Source organism: Rhinolophus sinicus, chromosome X, assembly GCF_036562045.2.
Source record: "Rhinolophus sinicus isolate RSC01 chromosome X, ASM3656204v1, whole genome shotgun sequence".
NCBI lineage: Eukaryota > Metazoa > Chordata > Mammalia > Chiroptera > Rhinolophidae > Rhinolophus > Rhinolophus sinicus.
In genome coordinates this window covers 38,975,657-38,993,641 of record NC_133768.1, presented here as the reverse complement: position 1 = coordinate 38,993,641, position 17,985 = coordinate 38,975,657, and the positions used below count along the sequence as shown (strand labels likewise).

Genomic DNA, 17,985 nt, shown 5'->3' with positions numbered 1-17,985 from the left:
CTCTGGCAACCACTGATCTGTTTACTGTCTCTATCATTTTTTAATGCTTTTTATTGTGATAAAACAAACACATAACATAAAAATTACCATCTTAACCATTTTTGAACATACAGTTCAGTAGTGTTAAGTGTATTCACATTGTTGCATAACAGATCTCAGGAACTTTTTCATCTTGCAAATTGAAACTGTACCCATTAAACAACTCCTCATTCCCCCTTCCCCCCAGCTTCTGGTAACCAATCTTCTACTTTCTGTTTCTATGAATTTGATGACTCTAGGTACTTCATAAAAGTGGAATCACACAGTATTTGTTTTTATAACTGGCTTATTTTACTTAGCATTATGTCCTCAAGGTTCATCCAGGTTGTATCATGTGACAGGGTTTCCTTCTTTTAAGGCTAATAGTATTCCATTGTATGTATACACTACATTTTGATTATCCATTCATCCATCAATGGATGCTTGGGTTGCTTCCACCTCTTGGCTATTATGAACAGTGCTGCTATGAACATAGGTGTACATGTCTCTATTGTTTTGCCTTTTCCAGAATGTCATATAGTTGAAATTATATAGTATATAGTCTTTTCAGATTGGCTTTACTCATTAAAGACAATATGCATTTAAGTTTCCTCCATGTGTTTTTGTGGTTTGATAGCTCATTTCTGTTGCTCCATATTTTCATCAATATTTGGTATTGTCAGTATTTTGGATTTTAGCCATTCTAATAGGTGTGTAATGGTACCCTACTGTTGTTTTAATTTTTAATTTCCAAATGACATGTTATGTTGAGCATCTTTTCATATGCTTATTTACCATGTGTGTGCATTCTTTGGTGTAGTATTCTGTGGGGGATAAATGATGGGAATCTGTTATTAGTGGACATCATAGTTCACTGTGCAAGGTTCTATGCAGTTATTTGCTGTCTGTTGTGTTAGAGGTAGGAGTCCTTGGATGCCAGGTTTTAAGTGTCTGTCGGGTCAATGACTTGAGATCTGTTGATGTCAAGGGTTGGAGTTATGTGAGAGTCAAGAAAATGGACTTCTGTTGCTTAATGCAACTGAAGGCCTATGAGAGTTGTTGATTGGGGGAAATGTGTAGGTGAATGATTGAGAGGCCCACAGAAGTCAGTGATTATGGTTGTCTGCAAGGTAGTGATTGAAGGGAGTCTGGGATGTGGATGCTCTGGGAGTCAATGGTTAGGAGCTGTCTGACTAGTGACTCCAAGGTAGCTTATGGTCTGTGTGGTCTGTTTGGGGCCTCAGTCTTATGGAATCTATTCCTCTTAGTGATTAAGTGTCAGCAATTAAGGGTTTGGGTATCAAGCAAGTAGGTTTCCTGGAAGACATAGATGGAAACAATTCTGGATCAGTGTTTAATAAACACCAGATTCTGGGGTCAGTGTTGCTAGGCATGTGATACAGTGGTCAGGAGGTTTTGGAAATCAGCAGATGAAGTATTCTTGGTGGTCATTGATTGGGTGTGTGGTGAGTCAGTGATTCACAGCCCAACAATGTCAATGACTGCATTCCTAGGAGAAAGCTATTGAGAAATAACGTATATAACCCCCGAACATCTGGCGCAACTTCTTTGTTGTGGGAGCCATACTGCGCATTGTAGGCTGTTTAGCAGTATCCCTGGCCACTACCGATTAAATGCCAGTAGCATCATCACTTCCTCATTGTAAAAAACAAAAAGTGTCCCAAACAGTGTTGAATGTCCTGGGGCGGGGGTACAAAATTGCCCCTTGTTGAGAAACACTGGTCTAGAAATAAGGCCAAAGAATTGCACTGCATATAAATGATTAAACTCACATAATAATGATAGAGAATCTCAGATTGGATACAGAAATGAAATACAGCTATATCCTGTCAGCCCAATAAACTTTAATTTTAAAAAAATACAGCTATATTCAACTTAGAGTGGAAACACTTGAAATGGAAAGGCTGACAATAATAAAATGGAAGAAGTTTAGTTGTAAGCATATTGGGTCTGGTTCTGCAGTTCTCTGTTACCCTGCACACGCTAACTGAATTCAGTTCTGAAATACAGAGGAAGATAATGGTGAGGTGTCATATTCAAGAAGAGCGTGTGGTTGAAGGGAAAGTGTGGAGTCTTAATCATGCTGTTAGCAGGCAGTAGGTTTTGTTTTGAGGATGTTTGCGAAGAGACAAGCATCTTTGCCCCTGTGAACTGTCTTGATTTTAATCTGAGGTATTGATTGGGCTGGTGGCGGGTGTGCTGCTTTCTTCCATTATGTTTGCTTGTGTAAAACTTGAAGCGGACTTTTGCTTCTGGCATGATGGAGTAAGGAGGCTGACAAATCCTTTCCCTCAAAAGTAACTCTAAAAGCTGGGGAGAGGGGATCTGTCAAAAACAACAATTTCAGTACTCTGGAATTAGACCAAATGCATACCTCAAACTGAGAAGTGCTTTATTCATCAAAACTGCTCAACTTTGGCTCAGAGCAGTTCAGTTTGTGTTTTTTCTTTTTTTTTTTTCCAGTGTAGCTCCCATCATTCCTCCAGCACTGTTGGTGCAGTGTTTCAACTAGGGCAGGCCAGGAAAATAGCAAGCTTCCCCGCAGCTGCTGGAGATGGCTAACATAATTTGGAGCATGGCCAGTTTAAGTGACTATCTTTCAGCAGCAAGGAAAGGAAAGGGGGCCAGCAGAGCCATTAGCCAGACTTTACAGCCTTTTGGGGTCTGCAATGGCCTGGTCTGCCAGGAATTTAACGTGGAGATCTGGGAGGTGAGACATTCACAGGGGACCTGATAAACTCTCCCTATGTCTTGGGGAGACTGGAGCCTTTGTGCACATGCACATATAGCAGAGATCAGAAGAGACACAAACCATCCACGTATCTCTGGCTTACTGAGCCTGTGTATGCACAGAGGAGACACAAACAAGCCCAGTGAAAACATAAAGGCCAGGACAGACTTGTAAAAGTCCTGAGGCTTGAATATACCCTCCAGCACTAAAGCAAGTCAAACGTGGCTTGACATGTTTTTGCATAACCTCTGATCAGTCTTTGGCTGAACACTAAGCTGTACAGACATGGGGGTGGCCCCTCAAAAGCAAGCCTTAAATGTATATTTTTAAAAAATGATCTAAGCAGAGACACCAGTAGCTGCACATTGCAGGGGGAGAAAGACTTCACAGATTTAGCTCAGGTGTAAATGCATGGACCAGCTATTTGAGGGCTCTGAAAAGTAAATAGTGGCAGGAGGACTGGGTAAGAAGACCAGAATTTGAAGTTCCAATTACATGGTGTTGAGTTTTCCACTTTTTTCCTTCAGTATTCTCTAGATTGAACTAAATGCAGGTTGAAACCAAAAGTGAACACTGTGGTTCAGACAGAGATCCAGGAGAAGCCCTTTAGTTCTGGCTTGATGAATAAAAAAAAAGAATGCCTAATGCTCCAAGAGTGTGGAAATCCCCCACTACTTTATTGTTATTTTCTCTAGTCTTCCGTGCCCAGGCCCCTAAGCAGTCTCATGATGGAATTGGCAGTGGCCAAAGGAAACCTCACAGGAGCCAAAACTCTGATGGAGAACCTTCCTCTCCAATAGGTGGAACTGTGTTTCCGGGAGGTGAGACCTACCTCTCTTCCTAGAGAAAAGACTTGGTAAAGTAACCCCAAAAAACTGTTTATGAATTCCAAGGGTCAGTAAAGTCTTCCTGTAAATGGCCAAGCAGTAAATATTTTAGAGTTTGGCCACCATACAGTCTCTGTCACAACTACCCAACTCTGCCGTTAGAGCAAGAAAGCAACTCACACAGGAACAAATGAATGTGGCTGGTTCTAATAAAACTTTATTTACAAAAACCGGCAACAGGCCAGTTTTGGCTCATGGACTGTAATTTGCTGGCCTCTGCTATAGAGGAATGAAAACTTATGTGCTCACCAAAACTTATGCACGAATGTCTACAGCACCTCTATTCATAATTTCCAAACTGGAAACAACCCAAATGTCCTTCCATGAGTGAATGTATAAACAAACTGTGATACATTCATACAATAGGCTATACAAACAATGCTGAGTGTCACTGCTCAGCAATAAAATGGGATGAACCATTAATATATGCATCAGCATAGACGAATCTCAAAATATTATGCTGCATGAAAGAAGCCAGACTCAAAGGTACTGTAACTTGAGCAGATTGAGCAGATTTTCAGATTTTCCTGATGATTCCACTTATATGACATTCTAGTTTATATATATAAACTATATATATATATATATATATATATATATATATATATATAGAGAGAGAGAGAGAGAGAGAGAGAGAGAGAGAGCAGATGAGTGGTTGCCAGGGATTGGGATGAAGAGGAGGTTTGCTTATGAAAGAGCAGCCTGAGGGAGTGTTTTTGGGTTATGAGACTGCTCTGTATACAGATTTTGGTGGTGGTTAAGTTAATCAATTTATGTGTTAAAATTCATTAAAATGCACACTAAAACAAGTCAATTTTATGTATGCAAATTTTAAAATAATAGTCTTTAATAAGGAAAATAAAAAATAGATTCCAGATGGACTAAAATACTGACCATAAAAATGTTAGAAGACAATATAGAACATTACTAAATAATCTCAGATCATAGAAAGCTTTTTATAGTAAGATATAGAATACAAAAATCATGAGAGAGGGCAGCAGGATGGCTCAGTTGGTTAGAGCACGAGCTCTGGACAACAAGGTTGCGGGTTCACTTCCCGCATGGGATGGTGGGCTGCGCCCCCTGCAACTAAAGATTGAAAACGGCAACTGGACTTGGAGCTGAGCTGTGCTCTCGAAAACTAGATTGAAGGACAATGACTTGGAGCTGATGGGCCCTGGAGAAACACACTGTTCCCCAACATTCCCCAATAAAATTTATTTTTTAAAACAACCATGAGAGAAAACATTGACAAATATTACTACATCTAAGTTCAAAATTCCTGAAAAATAAAAGATCATAAGTAACATAGAAAGACAGGCAATTAAAGTAAAATGAAAATTAATATCCAGAATAAAGAATTCTAGCCAACCAATAGGAAAAAGATTTTAAAAACCCAATAAAAAATGGGTAAATTATATGAATAGGCAATTTATAGAAAAAGAAATGTCCAATAAACTTAAGAAATTATGATCAACATTAGAGAAATGCAATAGTGTTTTGAGACATGCAAATTAAAACAAATATATGATTTGGTTTTGCTTGCTCTACAGATTGATAATATCTCACACTGGAAAGAGAATGTACAATTGGCAGGTCATCCACTCATAAACATAAACTGGTTCTGACTTTTGGAGGATAATGTAGGCAGTTTTATTAAAATTAATATTGCCCATTTTTGTCCTAGGAATTCTATTCAAGGTATCCATTCTTCTAATAAAATATTCACATGTGTACCCATAGAATCACATACCAGGGAATTTGCTGAGCATGCCAGTGGAAAAATTAGAAGTGACCCAAAAGTTCATTAACAGGGAAATGGCTAAATAAATAATGGCGACTCCTACTATGGAGTACTGACAATGTAGTGGTTAAAAATGATGATGTAAGATATTTGCTTCTTGTTCCTGCTATAAAAAATTACCACAAAGTTTGTGGCTCAAAACAGTACAAAGTTATTATCTTACAGTTTTGAAGGTGAAAAGTTCTAAATGGGTCTCACTGGGCTAAAATCAAGATATTTTTTGGACTGCATTCCTTCTAGAGGCTCTAAGAAAGAATTCACTTCCTTGCCCTTTTTACCTTCTAAAGGACATCTGTATTCCTTGGCTTATGGCCCCATCTTCCATCTTCAAAGGCATCAGCATAGAATCTTCAAATCTCTGTCTCTGTCTCTCTGTCTCTCTTGCTCTCTCTCTCTCTCTCTCTCTCTCTCTCTCTCTCTCTCTCTCTCTCTCTCTCTCTGACTCTGACCCTTCTACTTCTAAGGACCTTGTGATTACATTGGGCCCACCCAGATAAACCAAGATAATCTCCCCCTTTTAAGATAATTAACTTAATTGTATCTGCAAAGTCTTTTTTGCCATGTACGGTCACCTATTCCTAGGCTTCAGGGATTAGAATGTGGATATTTTTGAGGGGGGTCATTATTCTGAGTACTACAGGTAGATTTATATGTATCACTATGGAAATCTCTCTAAGCCATGTTTATTTCAAGCTATTTTTTAATTGGAGAAGCAATACCAATGTTACCAATAAATTTAATTTAAAAAGAATATTCCTATAAAAGGAAAAAATACAAACTATATATTTTCTATGTACAATATATATGTAAGGACATAGAAAGTGGTCTGGAAGGATCCCCAGTAAACTGACCCATAGCAATAACCTCTGGCATGGATTCTAGGACTGGAGTGGGTAGTCAAGTGCAGGACAATCAGTCCTGATTGGAGCAGGTCAGAAAGCTGCAGGAGATATTTCTTCAAGCAGAAAGAATGAGTAGCATACTTTTATTATTTAAAAGAATGGACTCTAGACAGACTATCTGGATTTGAATCCCAGTGCCACCACTTGCTAGCCTGTGGTTTGGGGTGATGTGAGATAATAGAAAATATATATTGGTCTCTGCCTCTGGTTCCTGGTAAAGATCTGCAAAAACTCTTGTAATTTCCTAAGTAATAAGAGCACTAGAAGTAGCTTTTGTTCTAACATTTGGTCTTTGACTCCAGTTCCTGACACAGGGCTCCTGAATCCCTTGTAATTTCCTGGGCGATAGGAGTGTCTTTTGTTCTAATGAGGTGACTCTGGGTGGGTGCCTGGATGGCTACTGGATGGGAGCTGGTCACCAGAAAGACCAAGCCATGATTAGAAGCTTGGAATTTTCAGGTCCCACCCCCATTCTCCAAAAAGGGAAGAAGGGTGGAAATGGAGTTAATGATCGATCATACCAATATGGAAGGGGTGTTCAGGAAGCCTCCATGAAATCCCAATAGTATGGATTTGGGGAGTTTCCAGGTACATGGAGGTGCTGGGAGAGAGAAGGATCTCCTCTCTCTCAGCATTGCTGCAGGGACAGTCGCAAAATGTCAAGACAAATCATCCCTGATGGGCCCAGGACTCTACCAAGTAGCCCCCAAAGACTTACGAGACCCAGTGCCTCCAGCTGACAGGCAAAGCCTGGCACCACAGGTAGTGAGCCCCAGAACCAGGCCCAGCCTAGGCTGTAAGGACCTGTCTTGTCTCAGCTTGGCTGTCCCCATAACCCAGCCCACGCCAAGGTGATGACTCCACAGCCCAAAGTTGGGATGTCAGCATTTCTCACTGGCCTGGATCTTTGACCCCAGAAGGAGCAGGCAGCTGAGAACTGGCCTCCCATCAAGAGGAACCTCCAGAGCCAAGTTTGGATCATCTTCCCAAATATATACCACACTCAGCCGTCATCAGATTTGTGAAACTAAGTGCACTTGTGATTTGTTTGTTCCTGGCTCTGATGCCACACGCCAAGGCCAGGCTTCTGAGGTGGTGGAAATGGTCAGGGTTGGGGCAGGTAGGTCCATCCTCACTCTCCAGCAGTTTCCCCTGTGGGTATGAAAAGGTAGTGTTAGATCTGGGCTTCCTAACTAAAGGTGAAGACCAGTGTAACCACTAGTAGAATACAGAGTCCACCTGCTGCTCTATGAAGCGGGCAGCTGGGGAAGGTGGGTGAGCAGTGCCAGGCTCTGCCCTTTCCACTGAGACCTTGTGCATGTCCCTTTTTCTTGCCCTCCTTGGTTTCCTCAGCTGAAACTGAAATGGAGGAAGCAGATGAGTTCTGGAGCGTTCCCCATCCCCAAACTTGAGCAAATTCACTAGCCTTCCAGCAGCTCCCAGACAGAGCCCAACAAAAGAGAAGCGGTTAATCTTTTTTTTTTTTTTTTTTTAAGTACAATTCCACTAACTTGAAAGTGTGGCCCTTTGAGAGCAGACCCCTCAGGAGGCCAGCTGGTGTTCTGCAAGGGCTGCCATTTCTTCATGCTCCTTCCAGATAGATTTTCAGGTGTAGCTTTAGAGCTGATGAAAACAAGCCATGTCCCTCCCTTGTCCCACCTCACTTCCACACCCTGCTGTTCCCCTGACCGAGCAGGACAGTTGGCAGAATACAGGTCCACCTTTGACAGGTAGATGTGGTGCCAGCAAGTACAACCAAAGCAGGCATTGGACCTGCGTCGTCCCCCCGCCAACCACCACTTACTGGTTCCTTTGATTCAGGGACGGGAGCACAGGAATTTTGGGTTGTGCCCTGGTTAGGGGAGTTGTGCTTGGCCCTGACAGGAGGACTGCAAAGGGGAATGAAGTGTGCCTTCAGCCCCTGAGAAGCTCATGGACCAGTGAGCGAGACAGCCAAGGTGACAGGACAGTGCTGCGATGGGGGCACAGCTGCAGGTTGTACCCAGCCCTGGGATGTGGGAGGGCTCCTGAAGGAAAAAGAACAGAGAACTGGTATCTGCAAGGCAAAGCCTTCCCTTCCACTCACCCCATGCAGGGCCTGCCAGGAGCAGCCCCACCTCACCATTGGTCAGGCTCAGTTGGGCTGTGCCTAGGTGTGGACAGGCTCTCTCATGTGCCACCTTCAAAACCTGGTACAGGTCTGAAGGCCACACCTGGGCGTGGGAACTCAAATCTTGGGGCTTGGGGCTGGGAGGCCCCATGACCTGGTTTCTTAGCTCCTTCCACCTGCTCTTCCTGCTGCCTTCCCATGTGCTAGGAGTGAGTGACTCTCTCTGTTTGGGTGCCTCCATCCTGGGCAGAGGGTGGGGACTGTTACCAGGCTCTCCAAATGGTGCTGGTACTCAGCCCAGGGTAGCGACTGTGAGCCTCGCCCTCATAGGCCCCTGTGAGCAGAACAGAGCTGGACCCCGGGGGAATTAATGCACACAGCAGGGCTTGGGTTTCAATCTTGGCTCTGCCACTTGAGCACTGTGTGAACTCTTCACTGTGCTGACTTCTCTGGGTCTATTTCCCCACATATAAGACGACATAGAACACCTACCTCTTAGGGCTGCCCAGAGGTTGAAACGAGACCATGTGCATGAACCACTTCGCATAGCACCTGGCATTCCCAGGTATGCCTTCAGTGTGTGTTCACGTTACTGCTGTTTGCTGAGACATCTGACTTGGGTCTCTCCTCCCATTCGCAATGACATGGGTCATTTACAGCTTGCCCCTACGATCTGTAACATTTACAAGTATTAAGTTCTCATCTACTCTCAAAAAAAAAAAAAAAAGATGCATGGGTGGATAGAGGGCAGAGATGGAGAGATGTAGCAAATATAGCAAAAAGTTATAGAGATAAAGCAAACTATTGATAAAGTAAATGTAGCAAAATGTTAATTATATAATCTAGATGATAGGTATTCACTGTACCACTCTTTGAACTTTTCTGGATGTTTGAAAATTTTCATAATAAAACATTGGGAAAAAACTCTAATAAAAATCATTCATGAAGTATATGGGGAAAAAAACAGCAAGTTTATGATAATTGTTAGAGATGGGTAACAGTTCATAGGAGCTCATTATCCCACTCTTTTATTTTGTGTATGTTTGAAATTTTCCAAATTGCAAGAATTTTTAAAAATTTTACTGGGATGCAACTTGAGGACACTATGCTAACTGAAATAAGCCAGTCACCAAAAGGCAAATACTGTGTGGTTCCAGTTATATGAGGTACCTAGAGATGTCAAATTCATAGACAAGAAAGTAGAATGGTGGTTACCAGGGGCTGAGGGAGGAGGGAAATGGGGAATTTGTGTTTAATGGGGACAGAGTTTCAGACCTGCAAGATGAAAAAGTTATTGGAGATTGGTTGCATAACAATATGAAAATATTTAACACTACTGAACTGTAAGATCAAAAATGGCAAAGATGGTAAATTTTATGTTTTGTGTATTTTATGACAATGAAAAAATGTTTTAATTTTTAAACTTATTGGGCAAATATATTGTGGGGGCACTTGATCTAGGCCACAGTGCTAGGCTTACAGTATACTAAGTTCAGTAAAACAACTCTAGATTTCAGTCATGATGAAATACTGGAAATACCATGAAATTCTGAGTAAAATTAATGAGTTTCAATTCCAGTTCTTCCTCTTTTTAAGTGTGAGAATAGAAAGAAGTTATTTCGTTTTCACTCATTTTATCTTAAAGATGAGTATGAAAATTTCTATCAGTCAATGCAAAGATACTTTAGACAAAGAGTATAGAGAATTTACCATCACTATTCTGGGCTTGAGGAAAATATGCTACAGAATTCTTTAACCTTAGAACAGAGATCTCAAAATAGGAGGAAAACAATATTGAGCCATGACTCTTGCAACATATGCGTAAAATGAAATCTAAATGGATGTTGACTGGGCAGTTAAGATAAATATTCTCTGCTATAAGGGGAAAGCCAAGACTAGCCTAGGACTTGAATATTTTTATTAAAATATAAAATATAGATGCAGAAAGACATATATCACAAAAGTATAGCTTAATGGGTTATTAGAAGGCAAACCCCCTTGTAACAACTACCGATTTCAAAAAAGAATTTTACCACTCACCCTAGAAACCCCATCCAATTTCAACTTACCAACCATTACCCTAGCTTTATAGCAATTACTTTGTATTTCTTGACTATTATATCACCCAAGTGTATATCCCAAACATGATAGTTTAGTCTTGCCCATTTGAAAAATTGTTAGATTTTCAAGTTTCTTTATTCTCAAGTTTCTCACTCAAGTCTGGATTTTCCACAGCCTAGATTTGGGTGATTTCTATTATTTCACAGTGTATAGAAACCCTACACTACTTCCTCTTGTGTTTCTCCTTTATTCTCACACTACTACCACACTCATAACACCTCTGACACAAGATGTGAGTAGGATTTCCCCACACCAAGCAATTCTCTATAACACCAGCTGGGTGTCCTACAATTCAGTTCAATTCTGATACTGTCTGCCTAGAGATAGCATCAGATTCCACAGGTTAAGGGCTCAGTCCCACAAGACTGCCCTCCCCTACCTCAGATACCAATCGCAAATCCAGGTGACAACCTGTGCTTCTGATTGATGGGTTATAAACCAGAGGTTCCCATGACCCCCGTTCTTGAGTTCAATTAATTTACTAGAGCATCTCACAGGAAACCAGTTTATTTACTGTTTATCAGTTTATTATAACAGAATATGGTAAAAGACATAGGTGAACAGCTAGATGGAAGAGATGTCTAGGGCAAAGTATGTGGGACGGCGCCTTCCCTGCCCTGTCCGAGCACGCCTCTCTTCCAGTACCTTCACAGGTTCACCAACCTGGAAGCTCTCTGAACCCCAAGCTATTGGGATTTCATCTAGGCTTCATCATGTAGACATGATTGATAATTAACTCCATTTCCAATCCTTCTCCCTTCTTAGGAGAATAGGGGTGAAGCTGACAATTCCAAGCTGTTAATCATGGCTTGGTCTTTCTGGTGACCAGCTCCCATCCAGGAGCCCACCCAGAGTCACCTTATTAGAACAAAAGACACTGCTGTCACCCAGAAAATTCCAAAGGATTTAGGAACTCTGTGTCAGGAACTGGGGTCAAGGACCCAATAATTAGAACAAAAGATGCTCCTAGTGCTTTTATAGGAAATTACAAGAATTTTAAGAGTTCTGTGCCAGGAACCAGAGGCAGAAATAGATAATATAGATACAGATATAGATAGTGTCTTTTTCTATTATTTCACAAGCAGTTCAACATATTTCTCTGTACTCCATTTCCTGCAAATTGGCAGCTGGATCCAGAGCCCAGATCTGGTTCAGGTTTGATCTCTTTAACAAAACTACAGGTAATGGCATGTCTTCTCATTGGGGGTTACATAACATGCTGTGTCATTTTGTGTGTGTGATGTTAGCAGCTGAGATGCTCAAGGCCTAGATCCATTCGTTGGCAGTTGCAAAATGGTGATATTCAAATCCTAACAATTCTTTTTCATTTACTAATTGCAATACTTTTTTAGAGAACCTTTCACTCATTTATTGTGGTCACACAGCGGCCTAGCCATTTGTCCCCTCCAATCTTTCCTTAGGGAAAGAAGACTCTGCGGGACTGTCCCTCTTTGGGGTTGAGTTCATTTATCCTAAGTCTCCCTATTTGGTCCCTGTAAGCTGGGTCTGCAGTCAAAGACGAGTAATGATTCCTCATGGGAGGAACGGCTTAAGCCAGACGGGACCCCATTGGGACCCCCATGAGTTAACATAATAAAAGTCAGGAGGTAGCCATACCCCTCCTCCTCACCATTATGGGAAGCTGCTGATGCCTGCCCCAGTTGTTGTCCTGCACCCTGCTGTGCAAAGGACTTCTTAGAGTGATAAGATATCGCTCTTCCTGCTTAGCTCATGGGATGGTTTTACCTTGTAAGACTTGCTCCCCCAGAGGGTTGTACACACCCGCCTTAGTCACCTGGGGACAAGGAGCATCGGTTGCTTTGGGACAGATATCTGGGAATTGGAAGAATTTTTATGGTGTGGTGTGAGAATTTCGCAGACCCTGCCTCTAATCATGTGATGCTTATTGTAAGAAATCAATAAATACCCACGATGACCTGATTCGGGGCTCCAGTCCCTTGAGGCTGCGAGTCCCTCGGTCCTCTGTGATTTAACTATATTTGAGTCTCTGTCTCTTTAAGATAGTTTAACCCTCGCTGCCTCCCTTGCCTTCCCAAAGCTTGTGTTGTGCAGGTCGCAACAATTTATCATTTGGTTACTGATGCTCCAGTTCATATAGGAAAGGCATTCGTTTCCCTTTATCTGCCAGTTTTCAGGAAAATGACTCGGTTTCCTATCATCCTCCAAAAGTTGCTAGATCATTGTGAACTCTTTAATTTAAACATATTAGATGGATTCAATCAAGTTGCAATTATTTTCTTGAAGCTCACATTGTCTGATCTGTGGTCGGTGGGAGACTCCTGAAGCTGGCTTTCAGGTCATTTAGCCACGAAGCTAGCAGGGCTTGACAGCTTCCTTACAATCTGTTATGATGATAAGTTTCCAGGGTTATCTTTACATTTCCCATTACAGACCTGGAATCAGTCATTTCTCCAAAATATGCTGCAGTTTTTTATTTTTTTATGTTTCACAAGAAATGGTATTCCAAGGCCACAATCTGGGAGCCAGAGTTGGTCATTTTTTCTAGGCCTCTTCAGCAGATAGGGCTAGAAAGTGCACGCGCACACACATACACATGCACACACACATTCTTTTAAAAAAATAAACTATCTTATGAGATCATACTATTTCAAATTCAGGAATATAGGTTGTTTCTTTTTTGCTTAACCTAGTCTATATTGTCTCTGCATTTTCTTCCACCTCAAAAACACAGATTCTCAAAGATAATAGAGGATGATAAAATTAGACTATCTCATAATTATTCATTTACTTTATCCCACTGTGTTAGGGTTCTCAAGACCATCTCATATTTGGTGACTCAGTAAAAGGAGCAATTGAGCATATATCTGTATTCATAGCTAAGGTTTATTACAACAAATGGATGTGTGATGGAATCTGCCAGGAAAAAAAAACACAGGCAGAGTCTGAAGGATGCCAGGCACAGGCTTCCTCATGTTGTCTCCCTCCCTAGATGAGTCAGGCAGAGCTCACTGTGTCCTAGCAACAAAAATGCAGCAACAAGTGATGTTTCCGACAAGGGAAGCCATTAGAGATTCAGTGCCCAAGATTTTTATTGGCTGCTGGTTACTAGGCGCTTTCTGCCTAATGTATACCAAAATTCCAGACTATTAGAAGGAAAACAGATGCTCAGCATAAACCACATTGTTTGCACAAACTCTGGGCACAGTGAACCACCTTTATCACCTGCTCTTCCTGCTGCCTTCCCATGTGCTAGGAGTGAGTAACTCTCTCTGCTTGGGTGGCTCCATCCTGGGCAGAGGGTAGGGACAGCAACATAGAGGCGAGGGGATTGGAATCAGGCTCTCAGTTCATTGGTACAAACTGCAAGTAAAGTCGAACACAACAAGTCAACAGCAGTGAGACACCTCCCACAGGGAGGGGTGAGTCCCATCTGTGGGGAGTGGGTGAAGGTGTCACGTTCCCTGTGATGTCTTCCCCCCGCTTGCAGCATTCAACAATAACCACAGGTTAGCCACACAATCAGTTTCTGTATCAGAATTATGGAGCCGATCAGCAACTCAATTATAGAGAACAAGCCCTTTCTTGTCGGCATTTGTATGAAATTCAAATATCATATTCGCTCAGCATCCATGATATTTTTACAGTTCATGGCCCCGTGGAGGCTAAGTAGGCAACTGTTTCATAATTTGAGTTCTGTTCCTTGAGATGCACTTTCAGTAGAGAACAGCTCACAGTGAAGCTGAAACAGCTGCAGAAGACAGTTTCAGGTTTCAGCTCAGAGTCAGGCCTGGGCAATTAAGATCTGTGAATCCAGGATTTTTTAAAAGCAAGAGGCTTTTCCTCAATGGATGATTGGATAAAGATGTGGTACATATATACAATGGAATATTGCTTGGCCATAAAAAAGAATGAAATCTTCCCATTTGCAGCAATATGGATGGACCTAGAGGGTATATGTTAAGTGAAATAAGTCAAACAGAGAAAGACAAATGCCATATGATCTCACTTATATGTGGAATCTAAAGAACAAAATAAACGAACAAACAAAAGAGAAACACTCATAGATACAGAGAGCAAACTGATGGTTGCCAGATGAGTGGGGGTTGGGGAGCTGGGTGAGAAAGGTGAAGGGATTAAGACGTACAAATTGGTAGTTACAAAAGAGTCATGGGGATGTAAAGTACAGCATAGAGAATATTGCAATAACTATGTGTAGTGCCGGGTGGGTACTAGACTAATCAGGGATCACTTCGTAAATTACGAGGTCAGACACTTAAGTTCACAAACTCATTCTTGAAAAAGAGCTACATACCTCACTGCTGAATACCACTATGGTCACTCTCAAAGTATTCCCCTTGGGAAGCTATGCACAGACACCAGTGCCTAGTCCACCCTTCAAAGCAATTTTGGAACTCTTTTTCTGGAATGGCCATCAGAGCTGTTATCGTATTACCCTTGGTGTCCTGAATGTCATCCAAATGTCTTCCTTTCAATATTTCCTTTATCTTTGGGTAAAGAAAGAAGTCACTAGGGGCCAGATCAGGTGAGTAGGGAGGGTGTTTCAATACAGTTATTTGTTTACTGGCTTAAAACTCCCTCACAGACAGTGCTGTGTGAGCTGGTACATTGTCGTGATGCAAGAGCCATGACTTGTTGGCGAAAAGCTCAGGTCGTGTAACTTTTTCATGCAGCCTTTTCAGCACTTCCAAATAATAAACTTGGTGAACTGTTTGTCCAGTTGGCACTAATTCATAATAAATAATCCCTCTGATATCAAAAAAGGTTAGCAACATCACTGCAACAAGTTCACAAACTTAATTGTCAGACTTCATATATAAATGTCTAACCACTGTGCTACTCACCTGAAACTAATATAAAGCAATATTGAATATCAATTGTAATTGAAAAATAAAAATATTTTCTTAAAAAGCCAGTGGTTTTCCTTCAGTAGCAGCAAAGCGAAGACTAGGAAGGGCCCGACATCTGTGTTCCAAGCCCAAGTGACAAGCAAAGCTTTCCTAAAAGCTCTTTTTATCTTATCAGTTTTAGAGTCCAAACAGACTCACTCAAAAATATGTATATGTGGATGGAAAACCAGCAGCCTCTACAGGCCAGGCATTTCACTTCAATAAGAGCACATTAGCAAACTAAAAGCTGGGTTTCAGGGGCGCCAATTGGTTAGACCACAGTGCTCTTAACAACAAGGTTGCTGGTTCGATCCCTACATGGGCCACTGTGAGCTGCGACCTCCACAACTAGATTGAAACAACTACTTGACTTGGAGCTGATGGGTCCTGGAAAAACACAAATAAATAAAAGTGTGTTTTTTTTAAAGCTGGGTTTCATATCTCCAAAAGTTCCATTTCTATGTGGAGAGTGCCTCTCTTTCATGTTGTCCCCCTCCTTTCAGATGCTCCAAGAGGCAAAACTCATTTGTCATGGAGTCTTGTTCTGTTTCCAGTACTCAAAGAGTTTAAATTGCAATCTGTCCAAGGCAAAAAGCAAGGGAGATATGATCCACGAACACTTTTGTTTTCCTTTGCAGCTTTCTCTATCAGGATAATCTGTCTAGCACTGATGAAATGAAAAATATAACATTTTACATCAATTTTTATCATACTCCCAGATGCAGTAGCCATAAAATGCAAAGCCTTTCTTATAAGATTTCCCTCTTTTTCCCTCAAACCCCTAGCCCTAAAAGCAGCATTTACAGGGTTAACATTACAGATGCCAGGAGATCCAAGCAACAAAGTAAGGAGGGGCAGCAGTGGAGCTGAGGCAACTAACGTGTTTCCCCGAAAATAAGCCCTAGCTGGACAATCAGCTCTAATGCGTCTTTTGGAGCAAGAATTAATATATGACCCGGTCTTATTTTACTATTTTAATATAAGACTGGGTCTTACATTAATTTTTGCTCCAAAGGATGCATTAGAGTTGATTGTCCAGCTAGATCTTATTTTCGGGGAAACGGGGTACTAAGCTGAGCAGAAGGCTAGAGTGGAATTTTGTGGTTTTCTGTCTTTTTTTTTAGTCTGATTTATTACTTTATAGCTGTGTGTACACACAGGATTTTCCTTTTTTTTTTTTTTAATTGGGGAATCTTGGGGAACAGTGTGTTTCTCCAGGGCCCATCAGCTCCAAGTCATTGTCCTTCAATTTACTTGTGGAGGGTGCAGCTCAACTCCAAGTCCAGTCTCCGTTTTCAATCTTAGTTGCACAGGGTGCAGCCCACTATCCCATGTGGGAATTGAACCCGCAACCTTGTTGTTCAGAGCTTGCGCTCTAACCAACTGAGCCATCCAGCCACCCACATGGTTTTCTTTTTGTAATCCCCTTTGCCCCCCCCGCCCCCGGTTTATCTAAATCCTTGCTTCAGCCCTGGAAACCAATTTAGCTATTTTCCTTTGACTTGGAGGAGAGAACAACACAATTTTAATAGTTTTAGTCCACTCAAAGCCCGCCTTCAGGAATTTTGGGACCCTTTCCCCTCCTACCTGGAGGTAAAAGCGGCTACAAATCAGTTTTTATTGTCTTTAGCTCATACAAACCTCATTGGGGGGAGCGGAATATTTGGGCCTTTTCTCCTCCCACTTGGAGGCGAGAACAAAAACCAAAGCCATCAGCTGAGCTGCTCTTTTTCCTCCCTTTAGCCAGCACAGCCACGAGCAGCCAGGGCATCCAGCGAGCCAACTTGCCTATGGTTGGATTGATCATTTTCAAATTCCATAGGGAACTGTTACCTCTCACAAGAGATGGCAGCTCAGTTGCTGTTTAACACTGTAGGTAACTCGATAGCCACCCAGATACCAGGCTTTTGTCACCCTCCATCTCTTTTCTTTCTTTTTCCTCAGTAGTGCTGTAGCCATATTCTAGTGAGTCAGGGTTGTTCTTTGCATCCCACCACTGCCACCACATCCAGTGATTCACAAGGACTCACCAGACTCAGCGTATAGTTATCTTTATAACTAAGGTTATAACAGCAAATAGATATGTGATAGAATCAGCAAGGGAAAAAGGCACAGGAGGATGCCTTGCGCAGGTTTCCTTATGCTGTCTCTCCCTCCCACAGGGGGTCACACAGCGCTTGCTGTTCCCCCAGTAATGAAAGCAATAACACATGTGTAATGTTTCTGCCCAGAGAAACCTATTAGAGACTCAGTGTCCAAGGTTTTTATTGGGATTTAGTCGCTAGGCACCCTCTGCTGAGCACATAGCAATAGTCCAGAGCCCCAGAAGGAAGCAGATGTCCAGCATAAATCACACTGATTGCATAATGAGCCACCCTTATCAGGTAGGGAATGGTGGGAACCCTCGTGAAATCCAAGTTCCCAGACTCTAGTTGAGGGCAAACCTTGTGAGCACGCTTGCCCTTTCAAAAGATAGCAGTCTCAGGCCTGCTATGTTAACCC

At 41.9% G+C, this 17,985-nt stretch overlaps 1 long non-coding RNA gene across 1 annotated transcript in view; it reads right to left on the bottom strand.

Annotated features, from left to right (window-relative positions):
* Positions 1-4,337: 4,337 nt before the first annotated feature.
* LOC141569711 (uncharacterized) overlaps positions 4,338-17,985 on the bottom strand; it is a 28,441-nt gene continuing 14,793 nt past the window's right edge. Inside the window, exons 2-4 of the long non-coding RNA XR_012493475.1 lie at positions 8,966-9,146; positions 8,168-8,390; positions 4,338-7,515 (exon numbers count right to left, since the gene is read on the bottom strand). This is a non-coding gene — a long non-coding RNA (uncharacterized LOC141569711). The remainder of the gene's footprint in view (positions 7,516-8,167; positions 8,391-8,965; positions 9,147-17,985) is intronic.